Source organism: Denticeps clupeoides, chromosome 5, assembly GCF_900700375.1.
Source record: "Denticeps clupeoides chromosome 5, fDenClu1.1, whole genome shotgun sequence".
Taxonomy (NCBI): domain Eukaryota; kingdom Metazoa; phylum Chordata; class Actinopteri; order Clupeiformes; family Denticipitidae; genus Denticeps; species Denticeps clupeoides.
Window position 1 is genome coordinate 27,303,320 of NC_041711.1, and position 12,841 is coordinate 27,316,160.

Genomic DNA, 12,841 nt, shown 5'->3' on the forward strand with positions numbered 1-12,841 from the left:
GTCACCCCGGCGTCCAACTCGTCCCGCGGACAACCAATAATCGGCCAGGAGATCCGTTCACCTCCACCGGTTCCTTCCACCGACTCTCCATCCACGTCGTGCGCAATAACGAACGCACATTCCGTCTCAAAAATTCATCCACGCAAAACAATTCAGTGTCGCCTGTTTCTCCGAACCAAATGTGTGTGTGTGTGTGTGTGTGTGTGTGTGTGAGAGAGAGAGAGTGAGAGAGAGTGCGTGTGTGTAAGGTAGATTTTAAGTGCCATATTATACGATCATTTTTACTGTAATCAGTTTTTAAGGAATTGAGTGAGCAGGGGGCGACCTTTTTTTTGTCAGTGATTTGATTCCAAAATTGCAATTCATTCTCATACATCGCGATTAATCGTGTCCAGCTCTCCGGGAAGCGCGACGAATTGCGCTCGCTTGCGTGGGATTGACACATTTTTATTCAGTTCTGTCTTTACCACAGCCAGGGAAATATATATTTTTTTTATTTCTTCGTGGTGGTGATGAAAGCGCGGTCACCTCAGAGGTTCCTGGTTCTGACGGTTCGTGTCCCAGTACACCGTGGGTGCTCTCCATGATCCACCCAGAGACCTTCTCCGCCGAGGAACATTTCGTCCCCGGTATCCATCGGTCTGCAGCACATTATCATGCAAAGAGAAGCTCTGTCCACTCCACATTCAGTCTGAGCGCAGATTCGGACATCAGCCAACAACAAGTGGCTCTGAAATCACAGCAGAACCCTGTTTCAGAGGTTCGGAAGACACTGCATATATGCATATAGTCTACATACACAGATATGTGTGTGTGTGTGTGTGTGTGTGTGTGTGTGTGTGTGTATGGAAAAAAATAATATTGTTATTCATTCTTTTCAGCCTGACCATTCAGACCAATAACTACATGGGAACAAAATAACATAGAAATAAGTGCCGACAAGTCATAAATCAGAGGAGTAGCCTTAATTCATAATTGTGAGGACAGGTAGGTTGTAAGCACCAAACGAACCACTGAACCAGTCAGCCAATCAATTAACGACCAGCCTTTGCGGACAGCGGGGGGATATTTACTGGGGAGCTAAATATTTAATAGACGCTCAACGCAGCAGATGAGAACATTTCAGTTTCAGATAAATACATCTGCGACACGGTGTGGAAGGAGGAGTCCACGTGAAAACACCCTGAAACGTCATACGTTAATAATATCTACTGAGATGTGAAGTGAAGTTATTGGAAAGTCTTTTTACATCTTTTTTAATTCGGTAATTGATTCGGACCTCTGGGAAATTAGTCAAGCAGTTTCTAGGAAGTAAATAATGTTGTTAATTTAAATCAATTTATTTTTATTAATTTATGAGCGTCATCATTTAAGTTTTAGCAAACCAAAGACCAATTTACATGGCAATGTTGTCGCCTGTCCATCAATATTAATGGGCTTTTTCTCAGCACTTTATTTATTCTGTTTTTTTATTATTATTCTGCAGCATGATTCGACCTGCCAGGTCTGATCTCGCTTGTCGGGAAGATGGAACTTTACTTGTTTGAGCTGCGTCGTTCTTTGAGAAAGTTCGTTCCGACGTATAGCGTCTCAGGAAGCCGTCCCCGGTCGCCCGGACTCCTCAGCCCAGCAGTTAAACGTCCCTCCACACGCAGCCATGTTGTTTTAACGCCTCACTCACGACTCGTCTGTCTGCATTTCCGCTCTTATTTGAGGTCCGTTACTCTAAACGCACAGCGTTGTTGGGTGGCCAGTTCATAGACGACCGAACGCACCCTGGAAGATATTGTTTTTTCCAGTGGTAAAAAGAGCATTAGTTCATTTTATAGTTCTTTTTTTTTGTTGTTTTCATGGGCATTTGTCACGCTGCTGACGGTGCAGGGTCCTCGGCTCCGCGGGGAGACCCACGACAGACTAACGTCTCGTGCCCCCAGCAGCATAGAGCCACACTCACCAGAGCTTCTATAGCGTCCACCTTCCAACCAGCAAACTTCTACTTTGCACTTTTCAGCTCATTCGTTCACTAGGACGTCGAGTTAACGAAATAACTTCAACAATTAACGAATTTCGAATGGAAAAATTAAAAATGGAATGTAGGCTTTTTAAAGACTGTCTATAGGAAATCAGTGATTTATCGGTGATTTAATGATTCGGTCAGAATGTTTCTGTTCATGAATATATGTTATATATTTACTGTATCTGGGATCTCAATATTCTTCACGTTGTCTGAAAAGGACGCGGAATGGCTGTCACGTGGGAGACTGTACATTAACAGAGACGTTCTATGTGTATATAATTACTAAAGAAAGATAACTGTTTATTATATTAAGTTTGAGAACCTACTAGAATCTATGTGCATGCGTAATTCTGACATTTGTATTATATTTTAACATGTAATTTATTTCTCAGCATATTTCAGACATCAGTCTCCAGAGCAAAAGACTCAAACCTCTTTCTACCCAGACATTCACCCTCCCACTCCCTCACTCACCCACTCACTCGTTTCCTTCACTCAACCACTCATTAATAACCCACAGATTCACCCACCCACTCACTCACTCACTTACCCAATCATTAATAACCCACTGACTCTGTGGGTTACCTAACTCACTCACTCACTTATTAATAACCCACAGACTCACCCACTCATTAATAACTCACAGACTCTGCAGGTTTACCTCACTCACCCACTCACCCACTCACCCACTCACTCTCTCACTCACTCAGCCACTCATAAATAACCCACAGACCTACTCACTCACTCTCTCACTCACTCACTCACTCAGCCACTCATTAATAATCCAAGGACTTTGTGGGTTACCTCACTTACCCACTCACTCACTCACTCACTCACTCACTCATTAATAACCCAGTGGTGGCCAGTTAAGGACGCAGCCCTGTAATCAGAAGGTTGCCGGTTTGAATCCCGATGCGCCAAGGTGCCACTGAGGTGCCACTGAGCAAAGCACCGTCCCCACACACTGCTCCCCGGGTGCCTGTCATGGCTGCCCACTGCTCACCAAGGGTGATGGTTAAATGCAGAGGACACATTTCATTGTGTCACCGTGTGTTGAGATGTGTTTCACAATGATGATCACTTTCACTTTCACTCACTCACTCACTCACTCACTCACTCACTCAGACACTCAATAATCCACAGACTCTGGGGGTTACCTCACTCACCCACTCACTCACTCAGTCACTCACCCACTTATTAATAACCCACAGACTCTGTGGGTTACCTTACTCATCCACTCATTGACCCACTCGCTCAGCCACTCATTAATAACCCACAGATTCTGTGGGTTACCTCATTCACTCACTCACTTACTTACTCACTCACTGTCTATTAATCCACAGTCTCACCCAATCCACCCACTCACTCACCCACTCTCTCACTCACCCACTCATTAATAATCCACAGACTCTGTGGGTTACCTCAGTCACTCACTCACTCACTCACTCAACCCACTCACTCACTCACTCACCCACTCATTAATAACCCACAAACTCAGCCGGATACCCCACTCACTCACTCACTCACTCACTTACTCATTAATAACCCACAGACTCTGTGATTTACCTTCCTCATCCACTCATTCACTTACTCACTCACCGTCTATTAATCCACAGTCTCACCCAATCCTCTCACTCACTCACCCACTCATTAATAATCCACAGACTCTGTGGGTTACCTCAGTCACTCACTCACTCACTCACTCACTCAACCCACTCACTCACTCACTCACTCACTCACTCACTCACCCACTCATTAATAACCCACAAACTCAGCCGGATACCCCACTCACTCACTCACTCACCCACTCATTAATAACCCACAGACTCTGTGGTTTACCTTCCTCATCCACTCATTCACTTACTCACTCACCGTCTATTAATCCACAGTCTCACCCAATCCACTCACTCACTCACCCACTCATTAATAATCCACAGACTCTGTGGGTTACCTCAGTCACTCACTCACTCACTCACTCACTCACTCTCTCATTCTCTCACCCACTCACTATAACCCACAAACTCAGCGGGTTACCCCACTCACCAACTCACTCACTCACTCACCCACTCACCCACTCATTAATAACCCACAGCCTCAGTGACTCAGTCTGTGATTGAGTTCCGGTCCCACGCGGAACAGGGCCTGATTAGTTGGTTGGGGATGGATGAGAGCAGGTGGATGTGTAATAACGCGGCCACTCCTTCCCTTTCTCCCGTTATTGGGGAAACTGCGAGATGAAAGGGGTCTGTGGGCGGGGGCGTTGGGGGTGTTAATGGCCGAAGTTGTTCTATTGAACCGAACCTTGCCACGCCACTGAGCTGCCAGCGTGAGTCCGTTGTGCGGGCAGCAGGAGGGCAGGGTGACGGTACATGTGCGGTGTTTGTTCCTGCCCTGCCCCGCGTGGAGGATGCTGGGGTTCGGTTTTCCACTCGCGAGTCCACCCCCGTTCAGCACAAAGCACCATGGGAAAGGGTGCCTGTAGGTGCTCCTGTTTGTTTTACATATAGGGCCGAAAACCGAGGGGGCGGTGACAGCAGATGTCCTTTGATGGGATTATGAAATTAATCTGCGGATTATGGGTGGGAAACGACAAGTCGCTCTGAAGTTTCGGTCTTTAATGGTCGTCGGAAGTGAGAATACACGTTTTTTTTTTCAAAAACATTAAAAACGTATGCGTTGTTTTAGATTTTATTTCTAAATCCACTGATGCAACTGAATTATTTCATTAATAACATTCTTATTCATTCATCCACTTTCCACCCGTGGAACGCTCGGTTCCTTCAGGTCCTCCACATTAGCACACCCCTCCAGCATATAATATCGGGATATAATAAGAATCCATCCACCCACCCTCGACTCAGATCTTACTCAGCCGCAACGCCGATTTTATTTTATCCCATCTTCACACACACAATCTTACGCCCAAATCCGAGATAAGCGTCCACAGCGCGTGGACGTCAGATGGGAAGGCTTCCACGGTGGAGGTGGCAGAGACGGACATGCAGCGCCGGCATTTATTCGCGTCGTTTTCCGGAAACGTTTGAAGAACGCAAACGACAATGGTCATAAATTGCTGTTGTCGTTATTAATATTATTTATGCATGCGTTTGTTCGCTATTACCCCGTTCGCACTGGACCAGAACAATGGATCTCGACATTTTTGGATGTCATGTGGTGCTGCATTTATCTTCTTTCTACCTGGCAGTAAATGACGGGTTAATTCTGCTCAAATCCTAGTTCATCAAGATGCCTGACAGAGATTTTTTGTTATTACTTGTATAAAGAAAATTATTACTACGAATTAAATGTTGTTTGTAAAAGATGTCAAAATCTGTCAAATCTTCAATGTACGAACATGTTCTTTATTAAAACGCACATGCTTAAAACTGACAAAACTATTTTTGTAATCTTAATTTAAAGATTAAAAGGGTAATCTTAAATTAAAGACCGTTCACGATAATAATTATTATAGTTGTTATTAATGGAGGATTTATTCTTATTAATTAATAATAACCGGTGTCCAGTGTTTCTAATGTACGCTTTCTGTCCATTAGAAGGTCTGCAGTTTCTCCGTCGTTCTGTTGGATTAAAGGGGAAATTCATCATAAACACACACTGCTCATTTGCATGCTGTATCCCACGGTGGAAATTACAATGGCGCGCAATTAATATGCACATAAATTAAAACCGAGAGGTTTCTACATTCCGAGCACAGGCGCTCTTCCTGGGAAGAAAATGGGCCTGTGTTGGCGGAGTAACGGGCCGACTGTTCACACGCTAAATTCTGAGAGGAGGTCCCCACAGCCCCACACACACACACACACACACACACACAAGCACATCCTTTCTCAAAAGCTTTTTAAAAAATACCCTGCTTTTAATTAGAATTTTGGGTGGCGCGTGCCACGCTTTATGGAAAGAGCACAGAACAGGAATAAGGAATTTGGGGGACCCTTCGTACAGAGTTACAGCATTAATGATTTTTTTTTTTTTTTTTTTACAGTTTTACAGTTGGTTATAATTGTTGGGATGTCAGAAATCGTAATTACAAATGCAAGAAAACGATTGATTATGATAGATTACTTGATTACTTGTTAAATGAAAGTAACACGTGATCTGAGGATGGTTTTGCTGTGGACTGGTTTACATGGACGTCCTTGAAGAGCATCGCTGATGCGGCAGTTTGGCGGGCAGGTGTCATTTCTTGCATTCTGTCGCCACCTCGTGGCCGGACCGCGGAAAAGGCCGCTCAGGCCTGCGGTGAAGAGATAAAGAACAAAAGAAATAAAGGATGTTCTCGTTTCAAATGTATTTACACGAATTCTGTCAAATTAACCTGATTAACTGTTTTATTTAGGTCGTTTAATTGCCCAATGTTAACCTTTCCAAAATTATAAAGTGAAATAAAAGAGATGACATATTAGTGTCATGAGTGGGAAACAAATGACTAGGTACAAAAAAAAATATGAAAAAAATCTTTATTACAAGCCAGTGTATACTTCACCAAAAAAATGCAGGTATTAATGAATTGATTGATTATAAAAACAAGGTTCAGTTCAATAAGGAACTTTTTCGCCCTCTTGACTGGTAGTAGCCTAGTGGGTAACACACTCGCCTATGAACCAGAAGACCCAGGTTCGAATCCCACTTACTACCATTGTGTCCCTGAGCAAGACACTTAACCCTGAGTTGCTCCAGGGAGACTGTCCCTGTAACTACCGATTGTAAGTCGCTCTGGATAAGGGCGTCTGATAAGTGCTGTAAATGTAAATGTAGTGCATCACTTGTCATGTGGGGCTGTACTGGACGATTATACACGTTTACAAATGTCCACAATAACTTGTATTTTTACTCATCTTAATGCACATTAATGCAGTCATTACAGGCGCCTGACTCCTCGTGTTCAGATCTGTCACCGGATTCCATTCCACTTCTTGATTTCCACACTTAGACACTGATTGTGGGGGTACAGTGGATGGAGGTAGGAGGGTTTGTTGGCTTTGTTGCCATAGATACAGAGGGTTGCCAAGCAACAGAGAGGATGCTGTGGAAGCCAAGTGAAGCAGAGCAGCAGGTCAGCGCAGAGAGGGGAATTTGCACCCACACACCTTTCATCTGCACTAATACTCCATAAAACAATCTAAATGGATGGTGAGGCAGGGAAGATAGGCAGGGGAAGATGTGTTTTCAAGTGACACTGGCATTTAGATTGAATAATGGGGATTTTCATCAACAGAATATGGTATACAGCAATGCAAAGAGGTTAAGAAAAAAAGACGTCTGACACACAACCCTTCATCTGTGTCTCGGGGTTGGATCTGAAGAAGTGCAAAGTCTCTGAAAAGGACAAGGGACAGAAGGAAAAAAAAACTTTGCCAACATTTTCCAGACACCAGAGCATTTTCCTGGCAGATTTTGAGTGTGTTGGTGCTGAAAAGGAGACTGGGTCAGCATGGGCCTGAACTTTTCCCATATGTCCACATTCATGACTATTAAAAAAGAATGTAAGAGGAAACCTTCAAGAAAAGCTAAAGAATGCACACAAAGACATAAACCTCTGTTTGTTTGACTTCTTCTTCAGGGTGTGTTGTAGTAGTAGAGCAGTGTGAACAGGGCACCCATCTGTTTGCATTATTTCTCCTGAACAAAACCCCAGTATATAAGCAGCTTATGAACAGAGTATAATCTCCATCTTGCTCTTCCATTTCCCTCTTCATCCTAGTTCCAGCAGCCAAATTCTCTCTCGCATCTTTGACTGTCACCCGTTGACGTTAATTGCACTAGACTGACAGGAGCAAGTTTCGGCGAATCCGAGAGAGGTTTTTAATGACCATGCCAGCAAAGGCAAAGTAATGTGCAAAAACAAAATCATATAAAATATCATATAAAACGGTAAAAAAAAGTAGACATTTAACACGTGACGCAGAAGGAAAATGATTTAAACCGCTCAGAGATTCTTCAATACACACCCTCGTGTTCCTTTAAATGTCCTCCTGCCCACCGCAGACTCTGGCTGTGACAGAACTATGACGTACGTGGCTCTGGACGGAAAATATGGCGCAAAATCTGCGAAGGTCTGTTCTCACGCGGAAGGCTCGTTCCTCTTCCTGCTCAGATAAGGACATTTAGTGGACTACCGCCGACACGAAATGCGGTATAGCACGTATAAAACCAGTATCCACGTTGTGTTCCGGTCTCTCCTAATTTCGGTGTCATTGTTTCATTTTCCTTTTTTTTTTTTTTTTTTTTTTTTTTAAAGGTGTAGAACCACCCTCAACACTGTAAACACCGTATTCTTCCGCCAGACAGGGATATAATAGTCCCTGTCCCCGACCTCCTGGCCGTTTTACTGTACTTGGTACAACTGTTTTGTTACAGTATTGTGATACTGTGATAAACGGGTACATTTGTGCACATCTGGATAAATTGCGGTCTACAACAGAGCTGAATTAGTTGCGCACGTTTATAGTGTTTTTTGGCCCTTCAGAATACACTCAGACTTTTGAAGTCGGTCAGTGAAGTGTGCACATGGGTGATTAATTGTCATGAGGTCAAAAATATACATATAGTGCGCACACACACTAAATAGCACAATATTCACAGATAGGTGGAAAGAATGAAAACAAAAAAGGATAGAAACAACTACAACTTTTCGCTCCGAACGTGAACATTCAGGATTCAAACCTCTGCATTACACAATAGTATGAACTGTTCATGAAGACTATATTAATTATAGGTCACGTAGACGCGCCGACATTAATGCTTCGGAAAAACATGGTTATTTTTTAAGAAAAACCGAACAGAACGCAATAGTGAAGGATTATAAACTTTTGTTTCAATTCCACACTTCTTTTATCAACAAGGTACGCAGGCGGAAGGATACATCTAATGTGTTCAAGTGCGATCTCTCTAAGTCCTTCCTATTTCACCTTAACCCTCGCCTACCAAGTTACAGTGCTTTACAAGTAGCAATCCTTTCACGCTTGCCCGGATTGGACGAAAACGTCCAACGTCCTCCTCCTATTGGACAACGGCCCGTCAATCACCCGGCAATGCCAATCATGGTAGGTTGAGCGGCGCTTACATTGTATCGTTTGACTGAGCAGGGCTAGCAAAATAATTACCTAGTACACCAAGAGGAAAGATTTTTTGTTTAACGCTGCCGACGTTGTTCGGATGTCAGCTCGTCCGTTTTTAATTTTGTACTCATTGTTTGGTGCGCGATCGAACCCGACGACATCCCTTCCTAGCCCTACAGATGTGGATACAGTACTCCGGGGTAAGTCACTCTTTGCCAGCTAGCTCGTTAGCTTGTGAGGATTTTTCCCCCCATCTGGCTGGCCACCACCGAACTGCACGGTTGCTGGTCGATGCGAGCTATTGCCGGCCCGGTTAAATAAAGGCGCATTTTTGAGCGAGAGAGGGCCGCTTCCGCGCCGCAGACGAAGCGAGATCACGAAATGGAAGGCGGCCACGGCTAGCTCGGCAGCCATCAATTCGATCGCAGTCCCGGACTCGTGTGTTCATTTTCGGACGTCGGAGCGCTCGGACGCCGCGCTGGGGGTCCTGGTGCCCACTGCTACTGCGTTCCCCGCACGTTTGGACGCCTGTGCGCAGCAGCCGGGTCTAGGTAGGCGGCGGGTGCCGTGGGAGGAATTTTACGCGTTGTTGTCATCGCTTTCATGTGCGCAACAGTCGTGACAGGCAGGAGCTGTCAAAAAGATTCACGTCCGCTCAAGCGCTGTCGCGATCGGGCGCAAATTAAACGCGCCCGGCCTCGTCTTCTTGGTTTGATTTTAGCGTGTTCGTGAAGGGGCGAAGTTGTCGTTGTCGTTGTGTTTGGTTTTTAGATTCCTTATGACCGGGTCCTCGACCTTTTATGATCGTCCTGACTGAGCAGGCGCTGTTGCGGATCGGTCCGTGCTTCTTTTACACTCGAGAAAATGTTCCGACATGTATTCGGCGTGTCAAGTTAGGTTGAACTAACTCTGAGGACACCTGAAAGCAACATCTGTTTATTAAAAAAAAATTAAAAAAAAAAATCACATCACGCAGTAATATTACTCATTTTTTGTACTAAGATTACATTTTTTAAAATGTCCTGGAAATTATTACCAGCGGTCTGTTGAGCATATATCTGGATGGACATTTATATGATTCGTGAGTTTTTATACATCTATATAATTATTTAGCATGTTTGTTGTGTCCACTGGCACACAACAAACATGCCGTGTTTCCATGTCTTGTTTTCCGGAGCGAGCTCATTATGAAATGAGTGGTGGCCATGCAGGTACCGCCGGGCAAGTCGTGATTCCCAGCAGGTTGTCACACGGCTCAGGAAGTGCAGACCAGTTGCTGTCACCTCCGTACTGCAGAACGTCACGCAGGTGTCAGTGACGGGTGCTGCGTGGCCCCTTTTCCTGACATCATCTGGGCTCTTACTTTGATTTCCTCTACCTACAAATCACTCCAGTATCTCCTTTCAGAAGAAAAAAGGAAAAAAAAACAATAAATTATTGACTTATCAGAGTTTACAAAATGTAAGCTCGGTCACAGGTAAGATTTGCTTCGTCCTTTCCTTTTCTTACTTCTGACAGCACACGCTCATCTTCGCGAATTAATTGATAAATGGTGAAATTGTAATGAGATACGGAACATTTTGGGTTCTGCCCCTTTGGTTCCCTTTTAAGACATTTCCAAAAACAACAATACGTGGAAGCACCACGTATTAATGATTTTCAAATTTTTGTTTGCACCTGATTGAACTGAACTGTTGTATAATTATATAATTTCTTATACCTGTCATTATAAATCCTAGAGCTCAGTGTTAATTGATGTACGTTCTGGGGTGGATTGTACCTCGGGCAGTATCGACAAGCCATTAACTTTTTTTTTCGCAATGGCCTGGCTCTCTGCGTTGCACTGGTTACCGAAGGATTAGGGCTCTCTGTGTCTGGTGCTCCTCAGCAAGGGCAGAAACCTTCTTACCGGGACTAATCTCTCTTTCTGCAAGCCCTAATTGAGCCGTCATCAGCTGATCCAGGGGTTAAACATCAATTAAGGTAATGAGGAGTACGGTGCAAGGCGGGCACTAAGCTGGAGGTGAGGCCAGGCTGGTTTAGTCTCAGAGAATGTCAGCCTCGTTTTAATAGGGTTTTGATTGGGTCGGTGGATGAAATGGTCGATGGTGAACCATATCAGTTACTTTTCTTAGTTTTTTCAAGAGACCAGCATACAAACATGCTCCAGCAGGCATATGTGTTCCAATGTCAACATCTTTAATTTGTTAAGATATGCTGTAATACATCTGCTTATACTCAATATATTTTATAAATGTAGGACTGTTCTTAGTGTATTAAGTCATTGATCAGTAATGTAAATGTAATTGTAATGAGCAATCGTGTTAAAATGTTTTGTACTATGCTGTGTTTTGTTTTTTTTTCCTGGAATTTTCCAAAATATAAGTGTGATATTAAGATAAATGAATATAGGTCTAGAGTGTAGTAGTTTCTGTGTCCACATATGTAAAGTAGTAGCTGGTATTGTAAGAAATGCAGACATGAAGGTTAATCTCTTTGCTTTCTGAATGATGTCCAGTGGGGTGTCAACTGTAGGGTCTGTCAAAGCCCATTGAGATATACTGTATGTGATTATGGGCTATATAAGAAATAAATGCTGTTGTTGATGTTAATCATCAACGTCCTCAACAGCAAAGTCTCTGAAAGATTCTGTTGCCAGCACTCGGTTGTCTCCCAGGTTACACAAGGGGTGTTAATTGAGAAGGGCAAAGACTGCCTGGTCTTGTCATTGATGCGCATTAATGTGGAAATTGTCTTGTTTCCTGGTGGTACCAGGTTGACCCTCAACAATTATAGCCTCCTATAGCCGTCATTTGTTGTCTTTAAATTATAACTGATGCTGTTAAATTTATGCTGAATTGTACAATTTCTGGACCACTTCCGCACATGGTTCCACTGGTGTCATTTTACTGAAGTGGTGGCAGCTGTTGCCCATATATGAGAAAAGCTCTCAGCCCAAGCTGTTGGAACCAAGCAGTCAAGACGTCAAAATGGTCACTGACATTTCCTTCAGGCCATGCCAACTGTTAGAAACATCACAGCAATTTATAATAATAGGGCTCCAGATAAATGTCACACTAAGTAATAGCACTGGTCCCACTGACGTTCTAGATGGTTTCACCAGCACATGCTTCGAATGCCGCTTTTATGTATATTTCTTTATTTGAACAGCATGGAATTAGTGCTGAATACATTGCATGCTGAATATTACCTGTCTTAACGAACTAAGAGTAAAGATTTTATATTGCAAAATATTTTAGTATATACAAGGAACGTTTCTCTCTGCCAAGCAGTGATTGACAAACTAAATCATCTTTCTGTATTTCCCACAGGTATAAAATGCATTTGTGTTTGTAGGTGAAACAGAAATGTTCCAATGCATGTGATAAATGACGTGACCTTTCACATAATATTCTGATATGTTGAGTGTTCATGTCAACTGCACATAATTGTCCAACCCCATGTCCAACCCCTCTGGCACCTCTTCTATTGTTCATTTGTTAAACCAGTGGCTCTCAGAAGTCTACATTCTCTTCTTTGGACACCAAATTATCATCTTATTCAATCTTACATGTACAGCCAAATGATTAATCTTTCATTTTCACAAATGTGACCATTGAAAAAAATGTATCTTGTGAGAATATATAAAATTAGAATGTCTGCTAACACAGCCAAGAGAAAACAGAGAGAAAACATTATGGGCTAAAGGGTATGCATTGTTAATTGGTTAATGGGCTGTTCAAGG

General features: G+C 43.3%; 1 protein-coding gene across 13 annotated transcripts in view; it reads left to right on the forward strand.

The window, feature by feature from the left end:
- Positions 1–8,070: 8,070 nt before the first annotated feature.
- mef2d (myocyte enhancer factor 2d) overlaps positions 8,071–12,841 on the forward strand; it is a 43,953-nt gene continuing 39,182 nt past the window's right edge. For 10 of the 13 annotated variants that reach the window (XM_028978803.1, XM_028978810.1, XM_028978811.1 and 7 more), the window contains exon 1: positions 9,088–9,296. The gene's annotated coding sequence lies outside the window, so the exon portion shown is untranslated. The other 3 variants (XM_028978807.1, XM_028978805.1, XM_028978806.1) reach the window with 3 other exon arrangements.